Genomic DNA, 25632 nt, shown 5'->3' with positions numbered 1-25632 from the left:
GGACCTTGGTGTAGTAGTCCGGGGAGATGACAGTCGTAAGGGACCCTCAACCGCCAGATTTAACAGATCTGCGAAACAAGGATGGCGCGGCCACTCCGGGGCCACGAGTATCACCTCCCCTGGGTGATTCTCTATCTGTCTCAGGATTTTGCCCACCAGAGGCCAAGGAGGAAACACAGAGCAGGACCCCCTAGGGCCAGGGAAGGACCAGAGCATCTTCGCCCTCGGCGCTGTAATCTCTGCGTCTGCTGAAAAACTGAGGAGCCTTTGCATTGTGCCGAACTGCCATGAGATCGACCTGCGGACAACCCCACTTTTCTCGAATGAGGTGCATTGCCACGTCTGACAATTCCCACTCCCCCGGATCCAGAAGCAAGCTACTGAGGTAGTCTGCTTGCACATTTTCAACTCTGGCAATATGATATGCAGAGATCTATAATCAGATGATGTTCCGCCCACCGTATCAGGTTCTGAATCTCGAGGGAGACCGCATGGCTCCGAGTGCCCCCCTGTCTGTTTATATACGCTACAGTGGTCGCATTGTCTGAGAGCACTCTCACTGCCCGCCCTTGGAGCAAAAGGCTGAAAGGCAAGCAAAGCCAAACGCACCACCCTGGCTTCCAACCGATTGATAGACCAAGACGCCTCTACGTTCGACCAGGAGCCTTGAGCTGCTTGACTCTGGCAAACTGCTCCCCAACCAGACAGACTCGCATCCGAGGTCAGGACTATCCAATCCGGAATCTCCAAGGACATCCTTTTCAGAAGGTTGGGGGTGTAAAGCCACCACGACAGACTGTCCTTGGTCTCTGGAGAAAGAGAAACGGGCTGGTGATACTGCTCAGACACCGGACTCCACTGATCCAAGAGTGCACTCTGCAGAGGATGCATATGCGCAAAAGCCCATGGTACCAGCTCCAAGGTGGAAGCCATGGAACCGAGCACCTGTAACACGTCCCAAGCAGTGGTTATCAGCAACCTCGCCAAACGCCGAATCTGCCATTGAAGCTTGCGAGCCCTCTGGTTCATCAGAAAAACTCTGCCTTTGGTGGTGTCAAAGAACGCTCCCAAATACTCCAGAGTCTGCAAGGGTACCAGGTGGTTCTTTGCCAAATTCACTACCAAGCCTAAAGATTGCAAGGTCCGAAGCACCGTCTGTACCGCTGTCTGACAACTGGCTTCCGACTTTGCCCGAATGAGCCAATCGTCCAGATAGGAATGTACTAGACCTCCCTGTTGACGTAAGGCCGCCGCCACGACCACCATGATTCTTGGTGAAGACGCGAGGTGCCATGGCCAAGCCGAAGAAGCACACCTGAAACTGGAAATGCTGCCCAGGGCCATGAACCACAGATAGCGCTGATGTTCCTGACAAATAGGGATGTGAAGATATGCTTCCATCAGATCTAATGATGCCAGGAACTCCTGGGTATGCACCGCTGCTATCACCGAGCGCAAGGTCTCCATCCGAAAATGAGGAACTCGCAACGCCACATTCACTCTTTTCAAATCGAGAATGGGACGAAAGGTTCCCTCTTTCTTCGGGACCACAAAATAGATTGAATACCGCCCGGTTTGAATGTCCTCCGGAGGCATCAGTATCACAGCCCCCAAACGCTGCAACCTGTGCAGAGTCTCCCGCACCACTCTGCGCTTCTGCAGTGAGCCGCACGGGGAGACTAGGAACAAGTCGCGAAAGGGTCTTGCAAAATCTAAGGCATAGCCATCTTTTATCACCTCTAGAACCCACTGGTCCTGCATGATCTTGGCCCACTCCCCGTAAAACAAGGCCAGCCAACCTCCTACAAAAGGAACGGCGGAGTGAACCGGCCTTCTTTCTTTGTGTAGACTTGGGACCGGACGGAGCTGTATTGCTGGGATTCCTGAAGGGTCTACGGCCCCCTCGAAAGGGCTGCCCCCAGGAATGTCCTCTTGACAAGGAACCCCTCTGCACCGGCGCCCCAACGGGGCGCTGTTGGCGAAACCTGCAATTGTCCCGAAAACATAACCGAGGTGGAAAACTGCGTCTAGCCCAGCGTGTGTCTTCTGGCAAGCGAGGTGCCTTAGCATCTGCCAGTTGTTGCACAATTTGATCCAATTCCTCCCCAAACAGGAGTCGACCCTTAAAAGGCAAAGAGGACAACCTGGACTTAGAGGAAATATCCGCTGACCAGTTATGAAGCCATAGCATGCGCCGTGACGCCACTGCCAACCCCATAACCCGGGAAGACGTTTGGACTACGTTGTACAATGCGACGGCTACAAAGGCTATTGCCGATTCTAATTGGTCTGTGCGAGCCGCTTGCTCATCCATGAGTATCTGTTCTTCCTGTGTGCGTTGTACCCAGCGTAAGCATGCCCTCTGCATGAGGCTGGAACAAATAGCCGCGCGAAGACTGAGGGCCGAGACCTCAAAAATCCATTTGAGTTGAATCTAGAGTTCGCGATCCTGAACGTCTTTCAGCGCTGTCGCTCCTGTAACCGGGATAGTGGTCTGTCATCACGGCGGAGACCGCAGAGTCTAACTTGGGTAGGGCAAATAACTCTAGGGTCTGTTCTGGCATCGCATACAACTTAGCCATCGCCCTGCCTACCCTCAGCCCCGCGTCCGGCGAATTCCATTCCTGTTCGACTAACGTCTGAACGGAATCATGATAAAGAAAACCTGCGGAAGGACTGGTGCTTTGTAAAACCGGATCTGCAGCATCCTTATGCGCTGCCGCCGCTGGAGACTGGAGACCCAATTCCTCCAGAACCTGAGGAAGAAGTGACGCTAACTCATCCTTAACCGAATAGCTGGAGAATTTTGGTGTCATCCCTCTCTGCCAGCGGTCCGGAATCCAGGTCATCTGGGTCTGGGTCGTCACCCCCAACGTCCGTGTCCGCACTCCCCAAACTATCGGGGTTGTCCTGCGGTGCCTCTGTGGGAACACGCAGCCCTCGAGTAGGCGTCACTCCTGCCTGCGAGGACCCCTGCATGCCCTGACCAAGGGCTGCCCCAGGCAGGGATCCTCCCCGGGATAAACCAGACTCCGGGAGTAAAGGGGGAGGTAGCTGACCACCTACTCCAGACCCACCCCCCTCATATTGCGCCAAAAAAGCTTTGTGCGGTAACAGCACAAACTCTGGCGAAAAGGGAGCCGGAGTCCACCCATTATCGGGCGCAGGCAAAAGGGACCCTTCCCCGGGCCCTATTGGGCCTCCCTGTCCCTCTACAGGACCTGGGAGGACACATAAGAGTACTGGGGGGGGGAATCCCCCAGCGTCTGAGGTGCCCGAGATTCGAGCCCCAAGGGACTCGAAATGGCCGCCATTCCCGCGGTTTCCCCAGCGGGCACCTCACAGTCGCTGCCGGGCCCGACGCACTTGGGGAAGGCCGTGACAGACACCTCCTACGTTTAGCCGGCCTGGGGAGTTCGGAGGGACCCTCCCAGAAACACAGGCCGCGCATAGGCTGCGGCGACTTAGGCGCGCCGGGGTGGACCCGCACGCGCGACAAGCCACCCCCTTACCATCGTGGCGCCGACTATTTTAACCAAAACCAGCAGAAAACAAAGAAAAAACACCGAAGAAAACCGCCAAAACCGCACCGGGGGGGGGGGGGGGGGCGCGGAGGAGAGAGTCACAGCAGCTCCTACCTGTTCCTGCCTACCGGATCCTTAAATTTTTTTTTTTTTAAACTGTACTGCTCTAACAGCAGTCTCACTGTAAAATTCCTCTCCTGCGCTGAAGAAAGCTGTCCAGCTCAATCCAGCAATTAAAGGGAGAGAAAAAAGTGAGAAAACTAATTTGTGAGCCAACACGTGCCAGGGAGGGATCCGGACCATCAGATGTGCACCTCACGGTTATGGTAAGGGGGCATACAAAAGGATCACTGACCCCCAGCCCCCCAACCTCAACCAGATAGGGTAGGTGTTCCTTACCAGCAACCCCGACCCCCTGGGAGGAAGGCTCTCAATTTAAAAGAAAAAAACCACCAAAAATCCTAAACCAAACTGCAGGGTCCAAGCATCAGTCCTGCCTTGCTGGGAGACAGAGAAATACTGAGAAACTGCAGGGCACATCAGCATAGTTAAAGCAGTGGCAGTTTTACTTTCTCTGTCTCCGCCTGCTGGCACAGATGTATGAGCCCAGGAGTCTGGACTGATCCGGTACGTACAGGGAAAACGTTTTTTAAACCCAGCTAGGCTAATAAATTTCAGCCCATGCATTGGCAACAGATTCCACAATTATTTCACTCTGCTCAGTTAATTTCTCAAATTTATTTTAAAACGTGCTACCTATTAGTAGCATGAAATGTATCCTATAATTATTGGAAAGGTAAATAGCCATTCATGATTTTATAGATTGCTATATTTCCTCTCAGCCATCTCTTTTCCAGGCTAAAGAGCCTGTTTCTGTTTAGCTTTTCTATCCCCTTGATCATTTTGATCACCCTCTGTATTTTGTAAGGTTCCTCAATATCTTTTTTGGGGCACAAAATGTGGTGACCAAAACTGCACACATACACAATATTTGGTCACATCATGGATCAACACAGAAGCATATCTTCTGTTTTATTTTCCATTCTTTTCCTAATACCTAACATTCTATTTGCTTTTTAGACTGCCACCACACACTGACCAGAGGATTTCAAAGTACTGTCCAGTGTGACTAAGATCCTTTTCTTGGATCATGATGCCTAATATAGAATCCATCAACATGTACCTATAGTTATTCTTCCCCATTTGCATTACTTCGCACTTGCCCACATTAAATTTCATCTGTTTGAATACCCAATCCTCCAGTCTCACAAGGTCTTCTTGCAATAAATCACAAGCTGATTGTGATTCAACTACTCAATAACTATGTCAACTACATATTTGATCACTTCACATTTCTTCCTTAAGATAGTTTATAAATGTATTAAAAATACAGGTCTCAATACAGACCCCTGGTGCATTCCAGTGGAGGAGTAACCTAGTAGTAGAGCAGCAGGCTGCAACCCAGGGAAACCAACAGTCAAATCCCACTGTTGCTCCTTGGGACCTTGGGCAAGTCATTTTACCCTCTGTTGCCTCAAGTACAAAATTAGATTGTAAGCCCTGTGGGGATAGGGAAATAACTATAGTACCTGAACGTGATCCGCTTTGATGTACACTTTGAAGTGCCAAAAAGCGGAATACAAAAATCTAAATGATTTACCTCTCTCCATTAAGAAAAGTTCCATTCAATCTTTCATTTTCCTATCTTTTAGTCAATTTCCAATCCACAATAGGATTTTTCCCCCTATTCCATGACTAATTTTTTGAGTCTCATGAAGAATCTTTTCAAATGCCTTTTGAAAATCCAGATACAGTATCAATTGACTCCACCCTTGTCTATGTTTATTAACCCCTTGAAAAAACTTAAGGTTTGTAAGACTAGATTTCCTTTTACTAAATTCATGCTGACTTTGCCCAGGACAGTCTCCATTATTTTGCCTGGCACCAATATCAATCTCAGCTGTCTGTAGTTTCCCCAGACGCCGGCCATCCAACAATTCTCAACTACCATAGATGATCTGAATGAGAAGCTAGGAATTATTAAGTCTGCAATTTCATTTTAGAATTCTTTCAGAACTCTGGGGTGTATACCACCCAGTCCTGGTGATTTGTTACTCCTTAGTTTGTCAGTTAGCTCTACTACATCTTCCCAGTTTACCGTGATTTTCTTCAGTTCTGCTCCTTTTAATTTTTTTCTAATTTCTTCATTTTATTATAGTCTTGTTTAAATTAAATGCTATCATGGTAGTTTTCCTTAATGACCTCCCTTCAGTGATGATGATAAAATTTGATTACATTATAAACATTATTGCCATGTGGTCCCACCATCTTTATCTCTTGCACTAGATCCTGCATTGCAGTGAGGAATAGATCTAGAGTAGCCCCTCCTCTTGTCTGTTCTAGGACCAGCTGCTAAATAAAGCAGTCATTTACAGCATATATTAATGTCAAATGTTAAATGTTATTGTTACTTTTCAATGTTCCTTGTAATAAGCCCAGGTCGGACCGCCCCAACCAGGGTAACTTATTGTTTATTGTAAACCGGATTGATTTGTATTGTATACAGGAATTCCGGTATATAAAAATTAAAAATAAATAAATAAAATAAATATAGAAAATCTTTAACTCCCTAGCATGCCCAAATGAGATTTACCAAGTCAACATTGAGGTAACTGAAATCGCCCATTACTGTGTTGCCAAATTTGTTAGCTTTCTGTTAAGGTGCTTTGGAAAGGTTTTCCTATGAAACTATTACTGTACTGTGAAATTGCACCGATTAGACATTGAGAATTATTCAAGGTTACTAACATGACAGAATATACTGAAATAAGTAAAAATGTAAAGTTCAGCCTTAAGTTTTGTTCCTGCCTTCTGGGTTCAATTTACAAGTCGTCACATGATTTACAAGAATCCCAAACTTATTAACATGAGATAAAATAACACCACTATCAAGAGGATGTTGTGTTAATGTCAATCAATTATGAAAATGTTATGCAAACAAACTAGCTCATTGGTGTGAAACTGGAGGACCTAATCAATTTAATCTATTGTGTAAACAATGCCCTAAGAGACTGCTTCTGAACTGCCTTGCTGGTAATCTCATACACTCCTGGAATATTTCATACTTTACCAAAATATTTTATTTATTTATTTATTTAGAGTTTTTCTATACCGGCATTCGTGATTAAAAATCACATCATGCCGGTTTACATATAACAAGGGGGTGAGAACAAAAAAAAAAAAATCAAAAAAAAACCCGGAACATTAACAAGTGCAAAGAGTTCATAAAGTTACATTACAACAAGGTTAATATAACTGGGGAGAGAATTAGAGTAAGATAACCGAGCAGTTAGGATTAACTATTTACATTATATTGTGAAGTTTCTTATAAGATGTTGCTGTCATTCAATTGGGATCTGGGAAGGCTTGCTTAAATAGCCAAGTCTTAAGCCTTTTTCTGAAAGGAGGTAGGCATGGTTCTTGTCTCAGATCCGGAGGAATAGAATTCCATAGTGAAGGTCCGGCTGTGGAGAAGGCTCGGTCTCTGAAAGTTAAATGGTGAGTGGTTTTGGTTTGGGGAATGAGGAATGATCCTCTGTAGGCTTCTCTGATGGGTCTAGTGGATGTGTGTCTGAGTGGGATTTGTAGATCAAGCATAGCATGGTGATGGATAGCTTTATAGATGATAGTGATGGATTTGTGGATAATTCTAAAGTGTATTGGCAGCCAGTGTAAGTTCTTGAGAGTGGGAGAGATGTGATCTCTTCTTCTGGTGTTAGTCAGAATTCTCGCAGCTGAGTTCTGGAGCATCTGAAGGGGTTTAATGGATGCGGAAGGGAGACCTAGTAAGATAGAATTGCAATAGTCTATCTTAGAAAAGATAACTGCTTGAAGGACCGTTCTGAAGTCTCGCACGTGAAGGAGAGGTTTGATTCTTTTCAGAACCTGTAGTTTATAGAAGCCGTCTTTTGTAGTTTGTTTGATGAAGGATTTTAAGTTAAGACGGTTGTCGATAATTATTCCTAAGTCCTTTGTTTGGGTAGTAAGTGGGTTGGTTGGAAGACACGGAGAGTGGTTACTATTTTCTGGTGAGATAAGTTCTGTCTTAGCCGTATTTAATATCAGATTTAGACTAGTGAGAAGGAGATTGATTTCTTGAAGGCAGATTTCCCAAAATTCAAGAGTTTTGGTGATGGTTTCTTTAATGGGGATCAAGATCTGCACATCGTCGGAGTATAGGAAGTGAGTTAGTTTCAAGTGGGTTAGCAGTTGGCAAAGCGGAAGAAGGTATATATTAAAGAGCGTAGGGGAAAGGGAGGAGCCCTGAGGAACTCCTAAAGATGAAGTATAGCGGGAGGATTCTTTATTATGGATTTTGACCTTATAGCCTCTATTGCTGAGGAATGTATTGAACCATGATAGTGCAGTTCCTGTAATTCCTATGTTTGCCAGTTGATTGAGGAGGATGGAGTTGTTAACTGTATCAAATGCGGCCGAAAGGTCTAAGAGGATAAGTAGAAAGGATTGGCCTTTGTCTAGCCCCATAATGATATGGTCTGTCAGGGATATGAGTAGAGTTTCCGTGCTTAAAGCTTTACGGAATCCATATTGGGAGGGGTAAAGTATTTTGTGATCTTCAATGTAGTTGGAGAGTTGAGTGTTGACCAGCTTTTCCATGATCTTGGCAATAAATGGAAGATTGGAAATCAGGCAGAAGTTGTTGGGGTCCTTGGGGTCTAGATTAGGTTTCTTTAAGAGCGGTTTTAGAGAAGCTAGTTTAAGGTCATCTGGAAATAGTCCCCGGGATAAAGAGCAGTTGATGATATCTGCCAATGTTTTGGAAATTGTTTCCGGTATTAGAAGGAGGAGCTCTGTAGGTATTTGGTCGAGGGGGTGGGAGGAAGGTTTCATTTTCTTAAGTAACAGAAGGATCTCAGAGGCTGTGATGGGTTCGAATGATTCAAAGGAGGTTCCTTTGTTTAGTATCTGCAGAGCATTAGTGAGAGAAGTGTTACTGGGGGTCAATCGCTTTAGCAGGTTAGATATTTTGTCTTGGAAGAAAATAGCCAATTCTTCAGCTTTGGATTGAGCTAGGTCTATGGGAATATCTGGAGTGTTGATATGTGTCAGGTTAGATACGTAAGCGAAAAGAGCTTTTGCATCAAATACAAGGTCATGGATCTTGCTAGTATAGTAATCCCTTTTAGATCTTAGGGTGGAGTTCTTGTAGTGATGGAGAGCTAGTTTGTAGGCGGCTAAGGTGCTGGGGCAGGGGGCCTTACGCCATTTGCTTTCTTTGTGCCTTAGGTTCTGTTTGAGTTTACGGAGGTTGTTTGTGAACCATGATTGTCTTTTTGCTGGGTTCGGGTTTAGTTTTTTTGTTGAGAGAGGACATAGTTTGTTTGCTACTGCCTCGGTGATGTTGCTCCAGGAGAGGATAGCCGAGTTAGGGTCAGAGAGGTTAATGTGAGAAAGCTCTGAAGCGAGCTGGTTGCTGAGGTCATGGGATGAGCAGGGTCTTCTGTAGAGAAATGAGGATTTCGAAGGGAGATTTTTTTCTGAATTGTGTCAGAGTTAAAGTGGCGGTGATTACTGAGTGATCTGACCACGGGATCAGAGTGCAAGAAGGGGGGGAGGTGTAATTGATCCCTGCATTTACAAAGATGAGGTCCAAGGTGTGGCCAGCTTTATGGGTGGGCTTGTTGACGATCTGCTTAAAGCACATGGCTGAGAGGGCAGTGAGTAAAGCCTCGCAATTGGTGGTGAGCGTAGGGTTGTCGACATGTAGATTAAAATCTCCTAAAATTATAGCCGGGGATTCCAAATTCAAGTGTGTTGTAATTGTTTCTACAATGGGGGAGGCATCTGAATCCAGAAGGCCCGGAGGGGCGTAGACAAGTAGGACTTGGAGTTGGGCTGTTTTGAAAAGTCCTATTTCTAGTTTAGAATCCGATTTTGCTGAGAGTTGGGAAAAATTCAGATCTTTTTTGGCTGCCAAAAGAATGCCCCCTCCCCTGTTTTTGAGACGAGGGAGAAGAAGTCATAGAGGTGGGTGGGGAGTTGATTTATTATTGCAACATCCGTTGTTTTGAGCCAGGTTTCTGTTATGGCACAAATGTCTGGATTGGAGTCTAAGAGATAGTCATTGAGAATCAGGGATTTTTTAGTGAGAGATTGTGCATTGAATAGCGTAAGGGAGAATAGTGTTAGGCCTAGTAATTGGGTAAGAGGTGAAATCATAATTGGGATAAGGGCTGTGTAGTTGCGAGATCTGTGTAGCTGCGAGATCTGTGTAGCATAGTGGTTTTTCCTGTGGTGAGGAGATTGTGTTGAAGAATCGGGATCGGAAATCTCAGTGTCATTCTGAACTGTTGTATTAGAGAAGATTGGTTGAGAGTTTGGGTGAGTTAGATGATTGTGTAGAGAGGTTTGGTGAATGCTGGAATGGCTGACTACTGCAGGATCACGCTGGGTGAGTGCTGGAGGGATGAATGCTGAGAAGGAAGATTGCTGATCACGCTGGGTGAGGGCTGGAGGGATGAATGCTGAGAAGGAAGATTGCTGATCATGCTGGGTGAGTGCTGGAGGGATGAATGCTGAGAAGGGTGATTGCTGATCACGCTGGATGTACTCAAACAAGCTTAGGAATGCAGAGATGTGAGGACTGGCGAGGTTGTCTGGGTGATTGTGAGGGGGGATAAGCTGATTTGAAGGAATGTGGTTAGATTAATTGTCTGCAGAGATCTGGAGTAAGAGAGCTAAGGAGAAAGGCGAGGTCCAGACTGCGTGTAGCGTTATGAGCCCTGGGTCCTGGGGTCACAAAGGGGCACACTAAGGGGCAGGCCCCTTAGGTCGCGCTCCTTTGGGCACGCGACGCCATCGGCGTTGCTCAGAATTTAAAGTGACCTCAGTCGGCTCCTGATAGGCCGGCTGAGGAGAGAGGGGCGCGGCGAGACTCACCGCTGTTTTCAGCTTTGTTTTTGTTTGTAGCCTCGGGGATTTTTTCTTTTCTAAAGTTCTGCTCTGCGCAGCTCACCCTCGGGGGTGAGCGGGCTCTTAACCTGCCAATATTAAGTGGGTTGTTTTTTTTTGTTGTTTTTTTTTACTAACCCACAGTCCCTAATTTGTCAGGATTTCAATGTCTTTTCATCCTGACCCATCACATATGGAATTTCAACCTATAGATTTCCACAGTGCATTTTGTTTTCTACAGGGCTTGTATCCTATTGAACTCTGTGCTATCTTTAACATAAAGCATCAACCCCCTACTAGTTTGACCTGGTCTATCATTTCCACATATTTCCTGGAATCACAGTGTTTCATTTGTTATCCTCCTCCATCAGGTCTCCAAGATGCCTAGTGTCATACATTCCAAGATGCCTAGTGTCATACACATTCCAACTCTCAAATCTTAGTTTTAAATTTCTGGTATTCACATATAGACAATTCAAAATAAGTTTGGGTTTTTTTAAATTATATTCACAGCCTGCCTAGAAGTTGAAATGGATAGTTTGGAAACATTTACCTCTATCTGCTCTTTATTTAAATGCATCTGGGCTACTTCTGCCTATCACATCCTCTCTAGCAGATTATTCTAACTTCCTCATTATACCAGTATCCTTGGAAGATACCTCATTCTGAACCATGCGCTTCTGAGCATCTGTCAGCTTTCCCCAGGATCTAGTTTAAAAGCTACTTTATCTCCTTTTGAAACATTAGCACCAGTAGAATGGTTCCACTTTGGTTTGATGTTGGCCAGCAATTCATGTTCCTTGGTATTTCAGCAACTTTTAACGCCCTTTATTACTTGCACAACTTGCTGACCTTGCTATATGTAAAACCATGTTCCCTGGTTCCAGTCTTATCTTTCTATTCAATCTCAAAGTAATAGGGAACTTTCTTCATCTTGGTTTCCCCTTGGTGACTGGTATCCATCAGGGATCAGCACTCTCTAACATTTAACATCTATTTGAGACCTATATGTAGAATTTTGGCTATTTTAGGCATTTACTGTATTTTTGCTGATATCATGTTTTGCTATTCCAGTGAAAAACTTTGGAAGATGAACTGACAAGTAGCTAATTGTAATACTACTGTGCAGCATTGATTATTTGCAAATAGGAAACTTGGGGAAAAGAGACTTTTTCTCACTTTCGGGCCAATACAGTAAAGCGCGGCCGTGGTTACCCGGTTTTTAACCTGCTTTGGATGCACGATTCAGTATCTGCTTTTACGCATCCTTACCGCTTGCCGAAAAGGACTCGTATCCCTTTCCGCCCACTGCATGTATATGACATGTTAATGATCGGATTAGCTATTCCCTCCGATACAGTAACGTGTGCCCAAATTATCGCCCTGTTAACCAGCTCATTTACTGCGTCTTTAACCTGAATACTTACCGCCTACCCTGTCGCTGGCGTTAGTGTGGTGTTCAGTCAGCTTCGTACCGGACAGCGGTTGAGAAATGCTCGAAATGCGAGGCCCGCCTGTGTGTGTAGTGGTGCGTGAGCATGCTGATGTGATCGCTCAGCATCCCTAATACTTTTATAATATAGAGAGACTAGCGGATTCGCTCGCCAGCCCTCGGCTTGGACGTCTGAGGTCGGGCGCTCAAGGCAGCGGTGCCTACAGCAGCTTGGACGTCTGCTGCCTTGAGCGCCCGGCCGGACGTCCAAGGTCGCGGCGTCCGTTCATGGACCTTCCCGCCTGTATCCGGGTGTCCATGATCGGAGGCACCGCTGCCTTGAGCGCCCAGCAGGACGTCCAAGGTTGCGGCTTGGATGTCCGGCCGGGTGCTCAAGGCAGCGGGGTCTGTAGAAAAGAACCATCCACGTACCTGGTGGAATGACATTTCAAATAACATTTGTAATGACATTTTAAAGGACAGGTACTAGCGCACCCTGAATATTGTATAGGCGCTGCATACCGCTCTATACAGTAAAATGGATTGCGAGCGCCTACTGCTTCATTGACGCGCTTTGGACGCTGCTTGGATTTGCGTCTAATTTCAATACTGAATCGAGCGGTATGTGAACCAAAATATGCACGCGGCAAAACGAGCGGGCGCCCAGCACTGCCGCACTGTTTCTTACGCGTCCTTACTGTATCGGCCCGTTTATGAAACAATGTTCCCCTCCATCCATCAAGATCCAAGATTGTAAGATTCCTCTCTAATCAGGTGAATAATTTGGGAGTATTTGATACTGTTCTATCATGTAAATTTCAGGTGAACATTGTGTTACGAGGAGTATTTTTTAAGCTTCAGATGCTACAGAGGGAGAAATTTAAACTTATCTGTTAACTTTCTTTTCTTTATTCTTCCTAAACCAGTCCAGAACGAATGGGTTATATTTTCCTTCCAGCGATGGAAGAAGAGCATATGACCGACATCAACACTACTTACATATGATGCAGTCACAATTAAAGCCAGTATTCCCATGAGAAAGATTTTAAACTATATAAATATAACTAACTTTAAAACTTCTAACAAACTACAAACCTTTAGGTCAATCCTATTTAAAAATTACATTATAAGACAATATACATTTTTTTAACCTCATATACTGGAAATATTTCTCTCTCTGTTTTAACTTCCCGGGTGGGTTTCTGGACTGGTGTAACAAGAACAAAGGAAAGGAAATTAACAGGCAAGTTTAAATTTCTCTTTCCTTCTCATCCTACTATACCAGTCAAGAATGTTTGGGAAGTACCAAAACTCAATTATTATAAGAGAGTGGATGTTAAATCTGTTTTGAGTATGCTTGCACAGAAAATTGTATCTTCTTTTGCGAGAACATGCAATTTATAATGTTCCATAAATGAATGCAAAGTTGACCATGTGGATGTTTTTATAAATATCTACAGAACATATGGTCCCAGCCTTTGCCCATGATGAAGATTGTGCTCATAAAGAATAGGCTCTAATTATATCTGGAACCTTACTACTCCTCAATACAATTGCTGCAGTAATAAGTTCCTTAATCCATCTTATTAAAGTAGATTTAGATGCCACTTTACCTTGGTCTTCCAAATACAAATCATTTAACTGTTATTTAAAGTAAATTACTTTAAAAGATCTTAGAAAAATATGTTGTAGATCCAGAAACTACAAAGGCCTATTCTTACCTTTACTGGTATAGAAGGATGAGAAGGAATAAAGCCTTTTCTGTCCATTGACTGCTTTCAGTTTTGCAGGCCCTATTTCTGAATTTAATTACTGCAATGCAGTATATATTGGTCTGCTGCTAGCAACAACATAAGAACATGTCTTACTGGGTCAGATCAAGCCCAGCATCCTGTTTCCAACAGTGGCCAATCCAGGCCATAAGAACCTAACAAGTACCCAAAAACAGTCAATCCCATGCTACTGATAGAAAATAGCCACTGCTATTACTAGCAAGTCAACTTAATAGCAGGTAGTGGATTTCTCCTCCAAGAACTTATCCAATCCTTTTTTAAACCCAGCTAAACTAACTGCACTAATCACATCCCCTGGCAACAAATTCCAGAGTTTGTGTTGAGTGAAAAAGAACTTTCTCTGATTAGTTTTAAATGTGCCACATGCTAACTTCATGGAGGTGCCCCCTAGTCCTTCTATTATCTGAAAGAGTAAATAACTGATTCACATTTACCCATTCTAGACCTCTCATGATTTTAAACACCTCTATCATACCCCCCCCCTCAGCTGCCTCTTCTCCAAGCTGAACAGTCCTAACCTTTTTAGTCTTTCCTCATAGGGGAGCTGTTCCATCCCCATTTTGGTCGCTTTTTCTCTGTACCTTCTCCATTGCAACTATATCTTTTTTGAGATGCGGCGACAGAATTGTATACAGTATTCAAGGTGCGGTCTCACCATGGAGCGATACAGAGGCATTATGACATTTTCCATTTTATTCATCATTCCCTTCCTAATAATTCCTAACATTCTGTTTGCTTTTTTTTGACTACTGCAGCACACTGAACTGACAATTTCAATGTATTATCCAATATGACGCATAGATCTCTTTCTTGGAAGGTAGCTCCTAATATGGAACCTAACATTGTGTAACTACTGAGAAAATTGTCCATTTAATCCTACTCTGTTTCCTGTCTTTTAGCCAGTTTGTAATCCATGAAAGGACATTACCACCTTTCCCATGACTTTTAACTTTTCCTAGAAGCCTCTCATGAGGAACTTTGTCAAATGCCTTCTGAAAATTCAAATACCCTACACATCTACCGGTTCACCTTATCTGCATGTTTATTAACCCCTTCAGAAAAGTGAAGCAGATTTGTGAGGCAAGACTTGCCTTGGGTAAAGCCATGCTGACTGTGTTCCATTAAACCATGTCTTTCTATATGTTCTGTGATTTTGATATTTAGAACACTTTCAACTATTTTTCCTAGCACTGAAGTCAGGCTAACTTGTCTATAGTTTCCTAGATCACCCCTGGAACCCTTTTTAAATATTGGGGTTACATTAGCCACCCCTCCAGTCTCCAGGTACAATGGATGATTTTAATGATAGGTTACACATTTTTACTAATAGATCTGAAATTTCATTTTTGAGTTCCTTCAGAACCCTGGGGTGTATACCATCCGGTCCAGGTGATTTACTATTCTTCAATTTGTCAATCAGGCCTACCACATTTTCTAGGTTCACCGTGATTTGGTGCAGTCCATCTGAATCATTACCCATGAAAGCCGTCTCGGGAACGGGTATCTCCCCAACAAACACCGAAGCAAAGAAATTGTTTAATCTTTCCGCGATGGCCTTATCTTCTCTAAGTGCCCCTATAACCCCTCGATCATCTAACGGTCCAACTGACTCCCTCGCAGGCTTTCTGCTTCAGATATATTTATTGTGAGTTTTTGCCTCTATGGCCAACTTCTTTTCAAATTCTCTCTTAGCCTTTCTTATCAACGTCTTACATTTAACTTTCCAACACTTATGCTTTAGCCTATTTTCTTCTGTTGGATCCTTCTTCCAATTTCTGAATGAAGATCTTTTGGATAAAATAGCCTCTTTCACCTCACCTTTTAACCATGCCAGTAATCGTTTTTCCTTCCTTCCACCTTTCTTAATGAGTGGAATACATCTGAACTGTGCTTCTAGGAGGTTGTTTTGTTAAAAAAAAAAAATGTCCACGCCTCTTGCACACATTTTACCTTTGTAGCTGCTCCTTTCGTTTTTTTTTCTAACTATTTTTCTCATTTTCTCAAAGTTTCCCTTTTGGAAGTTTAGCACTAGAGCCATGGATTTGCTTACTGTCCCCCTTTCCAGTCATTAATTCAAATTTGATCATATTATGATCACTATTGCCAAGCGGCCCCACCACCGTTACCTCTCTCACCAAATCCTGTGCTCCACTGAGTTTTAGATCTAAAATTGCTCCCTCTCTCGTCTGTTCCTGAACAGATTGCTCCATAAAACTGTCATTTATTCCATCCAGGAAATTTCTCTCTCTAGCATGTCCCGATGATACATTTGCCCAGTCAATATTGCGGTAATTGAAATCTCCCATTATTACTGCACTACCAGTTTGGTTAGCTTCCTTAATTTCTCTTAGCATTTCACTGTCCGTCTCACCATCTTGACCAGGTGGACAGTAGTATACTCCTATCACTATACTCTTCCCCAAAACACAAGGGATTCTATCCATAAAGATTTGATTGTGCACTTAGTCTCGTGCAGGATGTTTATCCTGTTGGACTCTATGCCATCCCGGACATAAAACGCCACACCGTCTCCCAGATGCTCCTCTCTATCATTGCGATATAATTTGTACCCCTGTATAGCACTGTCCCATTTGTTATCCTCCTTCCACAATGTCTCTGAGATGCCAATTTAGTCTGTCATTCACTGCTATACATTCTAATTCTCCCATCTTACTTTTTTTTTTTTTTTTTTAATCTATTTATTGAATTTTCACATTTTTACAGATAAATGTTAGCATTTCACAATAGTAAGGGAAAGGCAATACATTTAAGCAGACTAAGATATAGATATCAAAACATCCCTTCCATTTAGCCCATCATTATAAGAAATGGGGGAGACAATTTTAAGAGCAGAAACAAAGGAAATCTAAACTTTATTCAACATAATGCTTCTGAATTAACCTGTGCATATATCCATATGCCTACTTCCCACAGAGGCTAACTGGAATGAGAATCGAGATACATACGTAACGGATCCGGTTCTTTAAATTTATACCTGGAATCTTTATATAGAATTAAACACTGACACGGAAACCGTAGCAAAAATTTCCCCCCTCTTGCCAAAACCTCCCCCTGCATTTCCAGGAATCGTCTTCTTCTTAACTGTGTTATTTTGGTGAGGTCAGGGAAAACCTTTACCGGGAAACCATAAAATTTTTGATCTTGGTTTCGAAAGAACAACTTCAGGATTAAGTCTCTTTCAACAGATGAATCTAATTGAACAAAAAGAGTAGCTCTCTCCTTCACTTCTAATTCAAAGGATTTTTCCAGGATATTCGTCAATTCAAAAGAATCCTCCATGTTCTCCCTTTGATCTGATTGGGACTTCATTTCACCTGGCTGGGGTATATAATATATTCTTTTTATTTTTGGAATATCTTGATCAGCAAATTTCAGAATATTAATGAAATAACTTCTGAGTAATTCTCGATGTGACAATAATCTCATCTTAGGAAAGTTTAAAATTTTTATATTGTTCCTTTTGATAAGATTTTCCAAGTTTTCCATTTTAGTCATTTGGATGCTCTCAGATTTGATCAAATTCATTTGAATCTTTTCCATTTCTGTTACCTTATTTTCCAAAAGAGATGTTGATAATTCAGTTTTCTCCAGCCTCTTTTCTAAACCATGACTCACTTCAATGCTTTCCTTAACCATAACAGTTAAGGAAGCTATTGATTTTTCCATTGCAGATATTGCATTTAATATATGTTCCAAAGTCACATTAGGAGTCATGGGGTGTGAGGTTTTCACAGAGCACACGTATTCTTTCTCTTTTTCTCATTACAGGCTTAAGAAAAATGTTACCTTCTCTAGCTTCCTGTGGTCTTTCAACCGGTGGATCCCCGGAGTTAGACGAATCTAAACTCACCGAGGAGTTAGGAAATCCTTCCCTCCTCCTCTCTGGATTCTTCCACTTGGAGAGCTGTCTTATTCTCCAACAGTGCAGAAATGTTAAAGTCCGGCTACCAGTTCCTAAGCGGTTGCCTCGGGGGTGGTTTTAGGCGTGCCGGGGCTCAACGATGTTTCTACGGCCAGAAGGCTCAACGGCCTGCTCTCCGTTCTTCTCCCTCCAACGGCCCCTCCCTCCAGCAATTGCTGCAACAGGCCGGCGAAAAGTTCCTCAATCCGTGGTTGACGCGAAGTTTGAATCGGTGTGGAGGTAATATCCTTAATTTTCGCCTTGCATTTCGTGTGTGGCATTGTACTACACCAAGTTTATGAAAAAATATAATAAGAAATTCCATCTTACTTCTTAAGACTTCTGGCATTAGCATACAATACATGCTCTTCAAGTGCTTCCTAAATGCTGCCATGAGGGTAATTAGTAGGGGTGGGCAGGGAATGAACATCTCTCCAATTCTGTTCAGACTATACAGGTTATCGGGCACATGGAGCATAAAGCAGAGTTGCCTACCTGTAACAGGTTTCTAAGTCAGCAGGATGTTAGTCCTCATACATGTGTGACCATCAGATGAAGCCCCAATGTGGAAAACTTATGTCAGTTTCTACAACTTTGACTAGGCACACTGAGCATGCCCAGTATGCCCTACAGTACACATCCACACAGTGTAATTCTCCAACCTTGTAATATAGGATTATGATTAAAATAAAAAAAAATAGAAGAAACCCAACTCTGTGGGGACAAGCAGGCAGGATTCATGAGGACTAACATCTTGCTGTCCTCAGAGAACATGTTACAGGTAAGCAACTCTGCTTTCTCTGAGGACAAGCAGAATGGTAGACCTCACACACGGGTGAATCCCTAGCTACAGGCTGCACCCCAACACAAAAGGGGACCAACAGACACACCACCACTGGTGCTGTTGGTAACGGAGGGGGAGACAGCCTGAACCCAAACAGGCCCTAGGCAGGACAGTTGGTTTCTACAACTCAAACAGGCTCTGAAGGACAGACTGGCCAAACCTACTGTCAAGTCAGCCATCCCTATCCAGACAGTAACGAAATGCGAATGTGTGGAGAGAACTCCACATCGCAGCCTTAGAGATCTCCTCCATGGGAACTGCGTGGAAGTGGGCCTCAGTTGCTGCCATGGCCTGACAGAATGAACCTTGACATGAAACTAAGATTGCAGTCCCGCCTAGGCATATAACAGAAGGAGACACAATTTGCTATCTAATTGGATAGTGTCTGTTTGGCAATGGAAACGCCCAACCTATTTTTGTCAAAAGAAATAAAAAGTTGGGTGGAATGTCTATGGGCTTCTGTCCCCTCCAGACAGAAGGCTAAGGATCACTTGCAGTCCAAACTGTGTAGTGCTTAATCACCTTAGTGTGAATGGGGCCCTGGGAAAAGAATATTGGCAAGACTGCACTGATTAAGATGGCAAGCTATCACCATCTTAGGCAGGACTTGGGGTGCATATACAAGACTACCCTTTCATGACAAAACTTAGTATAAGGTGGATACGTCACTAAGGCCTGAAGCTCACTGACCCTGAGCGCTGAAGAGACAGCCACAAAAATATGACCTTCAAGTCAGGGTACTTCAGGACCACCAGATGTGCAAGTGGCTCAAACGGAGTCTTCATCAGCTGAGTTAACACCACATTGAGGAATCAAGGAACAGCAGGAGGCCTTAGAGGAAGCTTCAACTGAAGTAGTGCCCCACATGAAGCATACAATATAGGCTGTACAGAGATGGGCATACCACCAAGGCATATGGTGGTATACACCAACTGCACAGATGAAACTAAGAGATAGTCTTAAGCCAGCCTCTGATAGGTATAAAAGGTAGTCAAGCAGTTTGGTTGTGGGCAGGGAGAACTGATCAAGGGGCTTCTGCTCACATGGACACGGAAAACCTCCTCCACTATAATGTCCATAGGACGTTCCAGTTTTAGGCTTTCTAGAAACCACCAGGACCTGAGACATCTTCTGAAAAGATTAAGCAGCTGCAGGATTAACCTGTCAGCACTCAGGCTGTGAGCGACAGGGCCTGAAGGTTGGGATGCCGTAGCCTGCCTTAATCTTGCGTGATAAGATCTGCGAAACTCTCTAGATTGATCTGTCTCTGGATAGACAACTCCCCACAGGAGTGGAAACGATCTGTCTCCGTCAACGAGAAGCTATGACAAATGATAGTCCTCCTGTACTCATGAAGCTTTAAGAGAGTCTTCGCTACTAAGCCTCTGGTGCCCTCACCCAAATGATGGGTGCGGGCACCAGAGGCTGGTTTGCAAGTTCTGACTTGTACAAGGAGATAGTGAGGCACCTTCCTGTTGCAGGGTGACGCATCAGATCTACATCCGGGCTCCCCAGAGATGGAATAGCCGAATTGCTACCCCCTGGTCCAGGGACCACTCATAGGGTCTGAAGGCTTGGACTCCACATTCTCTATCCCAGCCAGGTACATGGCTCTAAGCACCATCCTGTAGAACAAGGCCCATGATCAGATCTGGACTACTTCCTGACACAGGAGGTTCAATCCCGTGCCTCCCTGCTTGACATACTACACAGCTACTGGTTGTCTGTGTGGATCAGGACAACTTGTTGGCACGGCCGATCTCTGAAACCCCACCAGCACACACCAGATCGCCTGAAGCTTCAGGAAGTTGATTTGACAAGACCGTTCCTGAGCGGACCAACGACCCTGAGTACTGAGCCCATCTACATGAGTTCCCCACCTCAGGGTGGATACATCCGTGGTTAGGACAATTTTGATGGTAGAGGGACATTGAAAACTAGATGCCCCATTCCAAATTTGAAAGTATCCGCCATCAGGACAATGAGTCCCAGAGAGATTAGGGTGAACCAGATTATAATCCTGTGCGGCTCTGAGTGGCCTGGCACAACTACGACCTCAGGATCCACTAGGCTTTGCGCATATGTAAACGTGCCAAGGCTAGTGACATGGACGGATGCGGGCCATATGGCCCAACCACCTCGACATGTGCCAGGCTGACAATCTGCTGGCTCTTGCCATGATGGTCAAGGTGACAGCCCTCTGGCAATGCAGGAAAAACCTTTGGCCTGAGCCGCGTCTAGCAGGGCTCCTATGAAGTCCAATTGAAGTGATGGACCAAGATGGGACTCTGGGTAGTTGAAAATGAAGTGTAGTGACTTCAACACCCAAAATGGTTCAAGCGCATGGATCTGGTGGTCCCTGCCCGAGATGTACTCTTGACCAGCCAATCATCCAGATATGGGAAAAACATGCATTCCCAGCCTGCGGAGGTATGCAGACACCACGACCATGGTATTTTGTGAAGACCCCTGAGGCTGATGATGCGGGCCCTGAACAGCAACACCCAGTACTGGAAGTGCTGTTTTTCCCCCCACTAGAAAATCGGTGATATTTTCTGTGACGGGGTAGATCTTGACATGAGGGTATGCATTCTTTTAGGTTGAGGAAGTATAGCCAGTCCCCTTTTTGCAAGAGGGGAATCAAGGTGCTCAGGGAAAACATCTTGAACTTTTTTCTTTCAAACTTGTTCAAGGCCCTTAAGTCTAGGATGGGACAGTCATCCTATTCTCTTTGGAATCAGGAAATACCTGGAATAGAATCCCTGCTCTTTGCCCTGGTGAAACAGGCTCAAGCGCTCTGGCCATTAAGATGGAGGAGAGCTTTGTTAGTAGTGTCTCCTGATGCGCTACTGGCCCACAAAACAGGCATGGAGAGCAATTTGACAGACACCCAATAGGTTCAATTGGTACCCCCTGACAAGATGGACAGAACCCACTGGTCCGAGGTTATACTGGGCCACTGGTTCACAAAGAACTACAGCCTTCCCCTGACCAGAGGGTCTGTCCGGGTACAGGGCAACTGGCATATGCTCCCATGACCCATTCAAAACCCCGTCCATGGAGTTGACAAGGGAGGCAGCTGGGGTTTGAGGGCACTCTGCTGCCCATGACTGCCTCGGAAGCCCTAATGGTGTTGATGGGAGCAAGGGTAAGGGGATGAATAGTGCTTCCCTTTGGCGGAAAGACTCCTTGGCTCCCAGTCTGCCATTCTCCTACAAGAGGACGACGGGTCCAGAGTATTGGCGGAGAGTTGTTGGAGGGTTTCAGGTTCGGTCCCCAAGTTGAGCCATAGCATCCCTCACCCTATCTTCGAAGAGATTTTCTCCACGTACACGGCACATCAGTGAGTCGTTCCTGTACTTGAGGTCTGAACTCAGAGGCCCACAGCCATGACATTCTGCGGGTGTCAATTCCCGCTGCAGAGACCCTCAATGCCGTCTTGAAAACATTGTAGGTCGCTCGGACCTCGTGTTTCCCACACTCCAGGCGACATGAGGGTGTCTTACTGCTGTTGAAGCATTACTCAGCCACCTCATGCACCTGCTTCATATGTCCCGCGAGTACTGGCTCATGTAGAGCTGGTAGGCAGTGATGCGGGTAATGAGCATGGCGCTTTGAAACACCTTTCTCCCAAGAACATTCATCACTCTATGGTGCTTCCTTCGGGGGCACTGAGGTATGAGTCCAAGAGTGCTTGGAATGCTTCAGGGCAGATTTAACCACCACAGGCTGGTGGGGCAGCTGAAGCTTATCGAATCCAGCAGCTTTCTGGACAAAATAGACCCATTTACCTTATTAACAGGAGGCACTGTGAGAGAGTTCCCATATCCGGGACCCACCACGATCGTCTTATGAGGCTCCAACTGGAGGATCTCAAGCATTTTGTGCCTGGCATCCTCCTCCATCAGTAACTGAAATGGGATGGCTTCCACCATCATCCTCACAAAACCTGCAAAGCTAAGGTCTCAGGTGGAGGATTTCCTTCACTCCTCTGGAGAAGGTTCTGAAGGGAGATCCTTTGCCTTCAGAGGAGGACTCCTAAGCATAAACCACTCAGGGATCATAGGGTTCCTCATTCTCACTGTAAGCCACAAGGGATGGGTCCCTAGGTGCTCAGCCTTCTTCTAAAGGTGCAGGCACTGGCAGAACTGAATGGGGGGTGGCAGGCCTCTGCGTTCCGCCAGCCTCAGAGAAGCTTCCTCCTGCTCAGAACCGGCGACTACCATCATATTGGTAGGAGGACGCCTCAGTGCCCCACCAGGCACCAATGCTATCCTGGAAGCTGACGTCAGCTGGGCGGGTAATGCACCAATGAGTATGTTGAACTTCTCTAGAACAGGTACAAGGATGGGCAGCACCAGGTCTGATGTCCTTGGTGCTGTGGGACCGAAGCCCTGTATTGCCCAGTCCACTGCTAACTGGACTTGGCGATCCAGCTCCTCCTCAAATGATGCCGATGCCAACACCGACTGGGAGGAAGGAGGGGGTGGCCAGATCCTCTTCAAACCCTCAAGGTGGATTGGTGACTGGTAGAGACTGTCGTGGACCCCCGGCACAAATGGAGGATCGGCACTCCTCTCCACTGGCTCGCTTCGGGGCATAATGGCAAAAGCTGGTGCATCCCCGTGCTGGACACTGTGCATCGACGGGGATGGGTGCCAATGCTTCTTCACTTTCCCTAGATGCTCGGCCAAGTCTTTTCCCGGTGCAGAGGTCGATGACCAGGAACCCAACATCCTTGGCCTGGAGGAGATCAATGATGGTGTATCTCCAGCATCCCTGTCTGCTGACGGCATTGACGAAACCGATGGTCCTGCCGAAGATGTCGATGGCTCAGTGTCCATCGGTATGGCTCCTTGATCCTTTGATGCTGACTGCTCTGACTTCCTTGACCCGAAGAGTTGCTCCATCTTGACGAGTCAAAGCAGACGTCCCTTCGTGGGGGTCATCTGGGCGCACAAGCAGCAACCCTGGACATCATGTGATGCCCCCAGGCAGAGGACACATATCTCATGCGGATCTGTGATGGACATGGTCCACTGGCACTGGGATGGTCATAGAAACAGAGATTGCATGTGGTACGCTGGTTGGAAAGTTATTTTATATATTGCTGACATACCACAATTGTTTACTGGATGAAAACTACATTATTGAGTTTCATGACTTTGAAGTGTTCAAGCCCCTGAGGCAGCGGCTGTTAAGCTGCGAAACTCCGCCTGAGTCGAGCAGTGTAAGAACACGTCTCTGTTTTAATAAAGATTGAAAACGATTAAGGCATCTATTTTTGTGTTTTCCTTTCCACTGGCACTGGGAGCATCACCAAAAACCGGACATGGCCATGTTGGATATAAAAAAAAAAAAGGGGGAGATGACCCAAAAACGATGGTGGCGGGGCAAAAATGGCCAGCAGGCACAGATGCACCGCCTCCACTGGTAATCAACAACCACGGAAAGAAACCTGCCCAAATCGCTGAATACCTTGACTAGGAGACACTATAGAAGGGCACCGAGAGGGTCCCAGAGAAGCAACAAAGAGGAAAAACCTGTGAAAAACAAGAAAAATCAGTTTTCCACAAAGCCAAAAAAACAGCCAGAGTGAGCTCACTTACACCATGAGGCTTATGGCTCCATGGAAAGAGAATGGAGAGGGACCCTGCATGCACACGTGGTATAGGGCATGCTAGGCATGCTCAGTGTGCCTAGTCAAAGTTGTAGAAAATATGACATGTTATCTGCATTGGGGCTCCATCTGATGTCACCCATGTGTGAGGACTACCATCCAGCTTGTCCTTGGAGAAAACATTTTTACACTGATTCATAAGATGTTAAATTCTAATGCTCTGCACAGCATCAGTACATTGCTAAAAATTTATACTCCAAGTAGACTTCAGTCACATAGCAAAAATGTACTTATAATACCATTTTGAAAGTTACATATTTGTGTGAGACAACAGATAAGGCATTTGCCATATCTGGCCAAAATCAGGCATAGCATTCCACATTTTAAGGGCCGAGTCTGACAAAGTTTCCGAAAGAACCTCAAGGAAGTCTTATTTAAGGAAACATTTTCCATATGGCAGGCTCACGTGAATAGTCTGTGGGCAAATAATGGGGCCGGTGTAATAAGGACCTGTGGCAAAACAGCATTAGTTATGAATGCAGGTTTTGATCACCATGCGAGGCTGAAGCTGCCGCTTCTGCGGGATGTAAAAAAATAAGTTATGCAAATGATTTGCACACAGAAATCCGCATACATATGGAAAAATGTGCATACTTAAGCGTGGTAAGGGCCTATGTAATAAGTGTCCACATCCACATTCAAAACCCACGCTGATAATCCGTGCATAAAACAGAGTGAGCGGACGGATCTCCCTATTAAGTGAAAGTATGGCCCTGGAAAGTATTTTTAATATTTCAAATAACTGTGCTGCAGGAAACATGGCAAATATATTCATGGATGCTAATTCACACTGGCATTGCAGCGAGACAGGTGCTCAGTTGGGCACCTATCTGGATGCTTGGGTGCTGACATAGGCACAAAAGGCACATAGCTAATCTTACCGCTCAGGTGCTGAGCTAGGTGCTTACTTGGTCGTGAATCTATATGATCAGGCGCCCAGAAAGACACCTAGCTAAGCTGGCCACTCAGACACAGAGAGAGGCGCTCAGCTAGGTGGTTTTCAGGATGCTCGGATGCCGACATAGCCCAGCCTGCCCGCCCCCCGAGTCGGAGCCGACACTTAACTCGTGCCCTGCCATGGCGGTAAAAAACCCGCATTAAAAAACTTGCACTAGCATTAGCGCGGCTGCCTGCATTGCCTATGACTAGCTAATTACCTCCTTTGCATGCCGTTAGCATGCATTCGCGCAGGAAAAATCACAGGTCTGCAAGCGCGTTCGTACATGCTTTTTCCTGCACCCAAAACCCTTATTACATCCCCATATAGGGCTTTGCATAGGAAACCGCGCTTACAAACATGCGTACATCCACACACAAACCCCGCTGCAGCTTCAGCGCACCTTATTACGTTGGCCCCAATGTGATCACAAGACTATTTGAGTAGTATGTAACATGTCTGGTGCTTTTATGTTTATATACAGTACTCACCCAAAATTTAAGATGGAGCAAGTAATAAATATTTTTT

At 45.2% G+C, this 25632-nt stretch overlaps 1 protein-coding gene across 1 annotated transcript in view; it reads right to left on the bottom strand.

Annotated features, from left to right (window-relative positions):
• The window catches only part of EEA1 (early endosome antigen 1), a 372360-nt gene that overhangs the window by 183017 nt on the left and 163711 nt on the right, over positions 1 to 25632 (bottom strand).

This window comes from Rhinatrema bivittatum, chromosome 4 (assembly GCF_901001135.1).
Source record: "Rhinatrema bivittatum chromosome 4, aRhiBiv1.1, whole genome shotgun sequence".
Classification (NCBI taxonomy): domain Eukaryota; kingdom Metazoa; phylum Chordata; class Amphibia; order Gymnophiona; family Rhinatrematidae; genus Rhinatrema; species Rhinatrema bivittatum.
The sequence above is the reverse complement of the archived record's forward strand: the minus strand, read 5'-3'. Positions and strand labels throughout refer to the sequence as shown.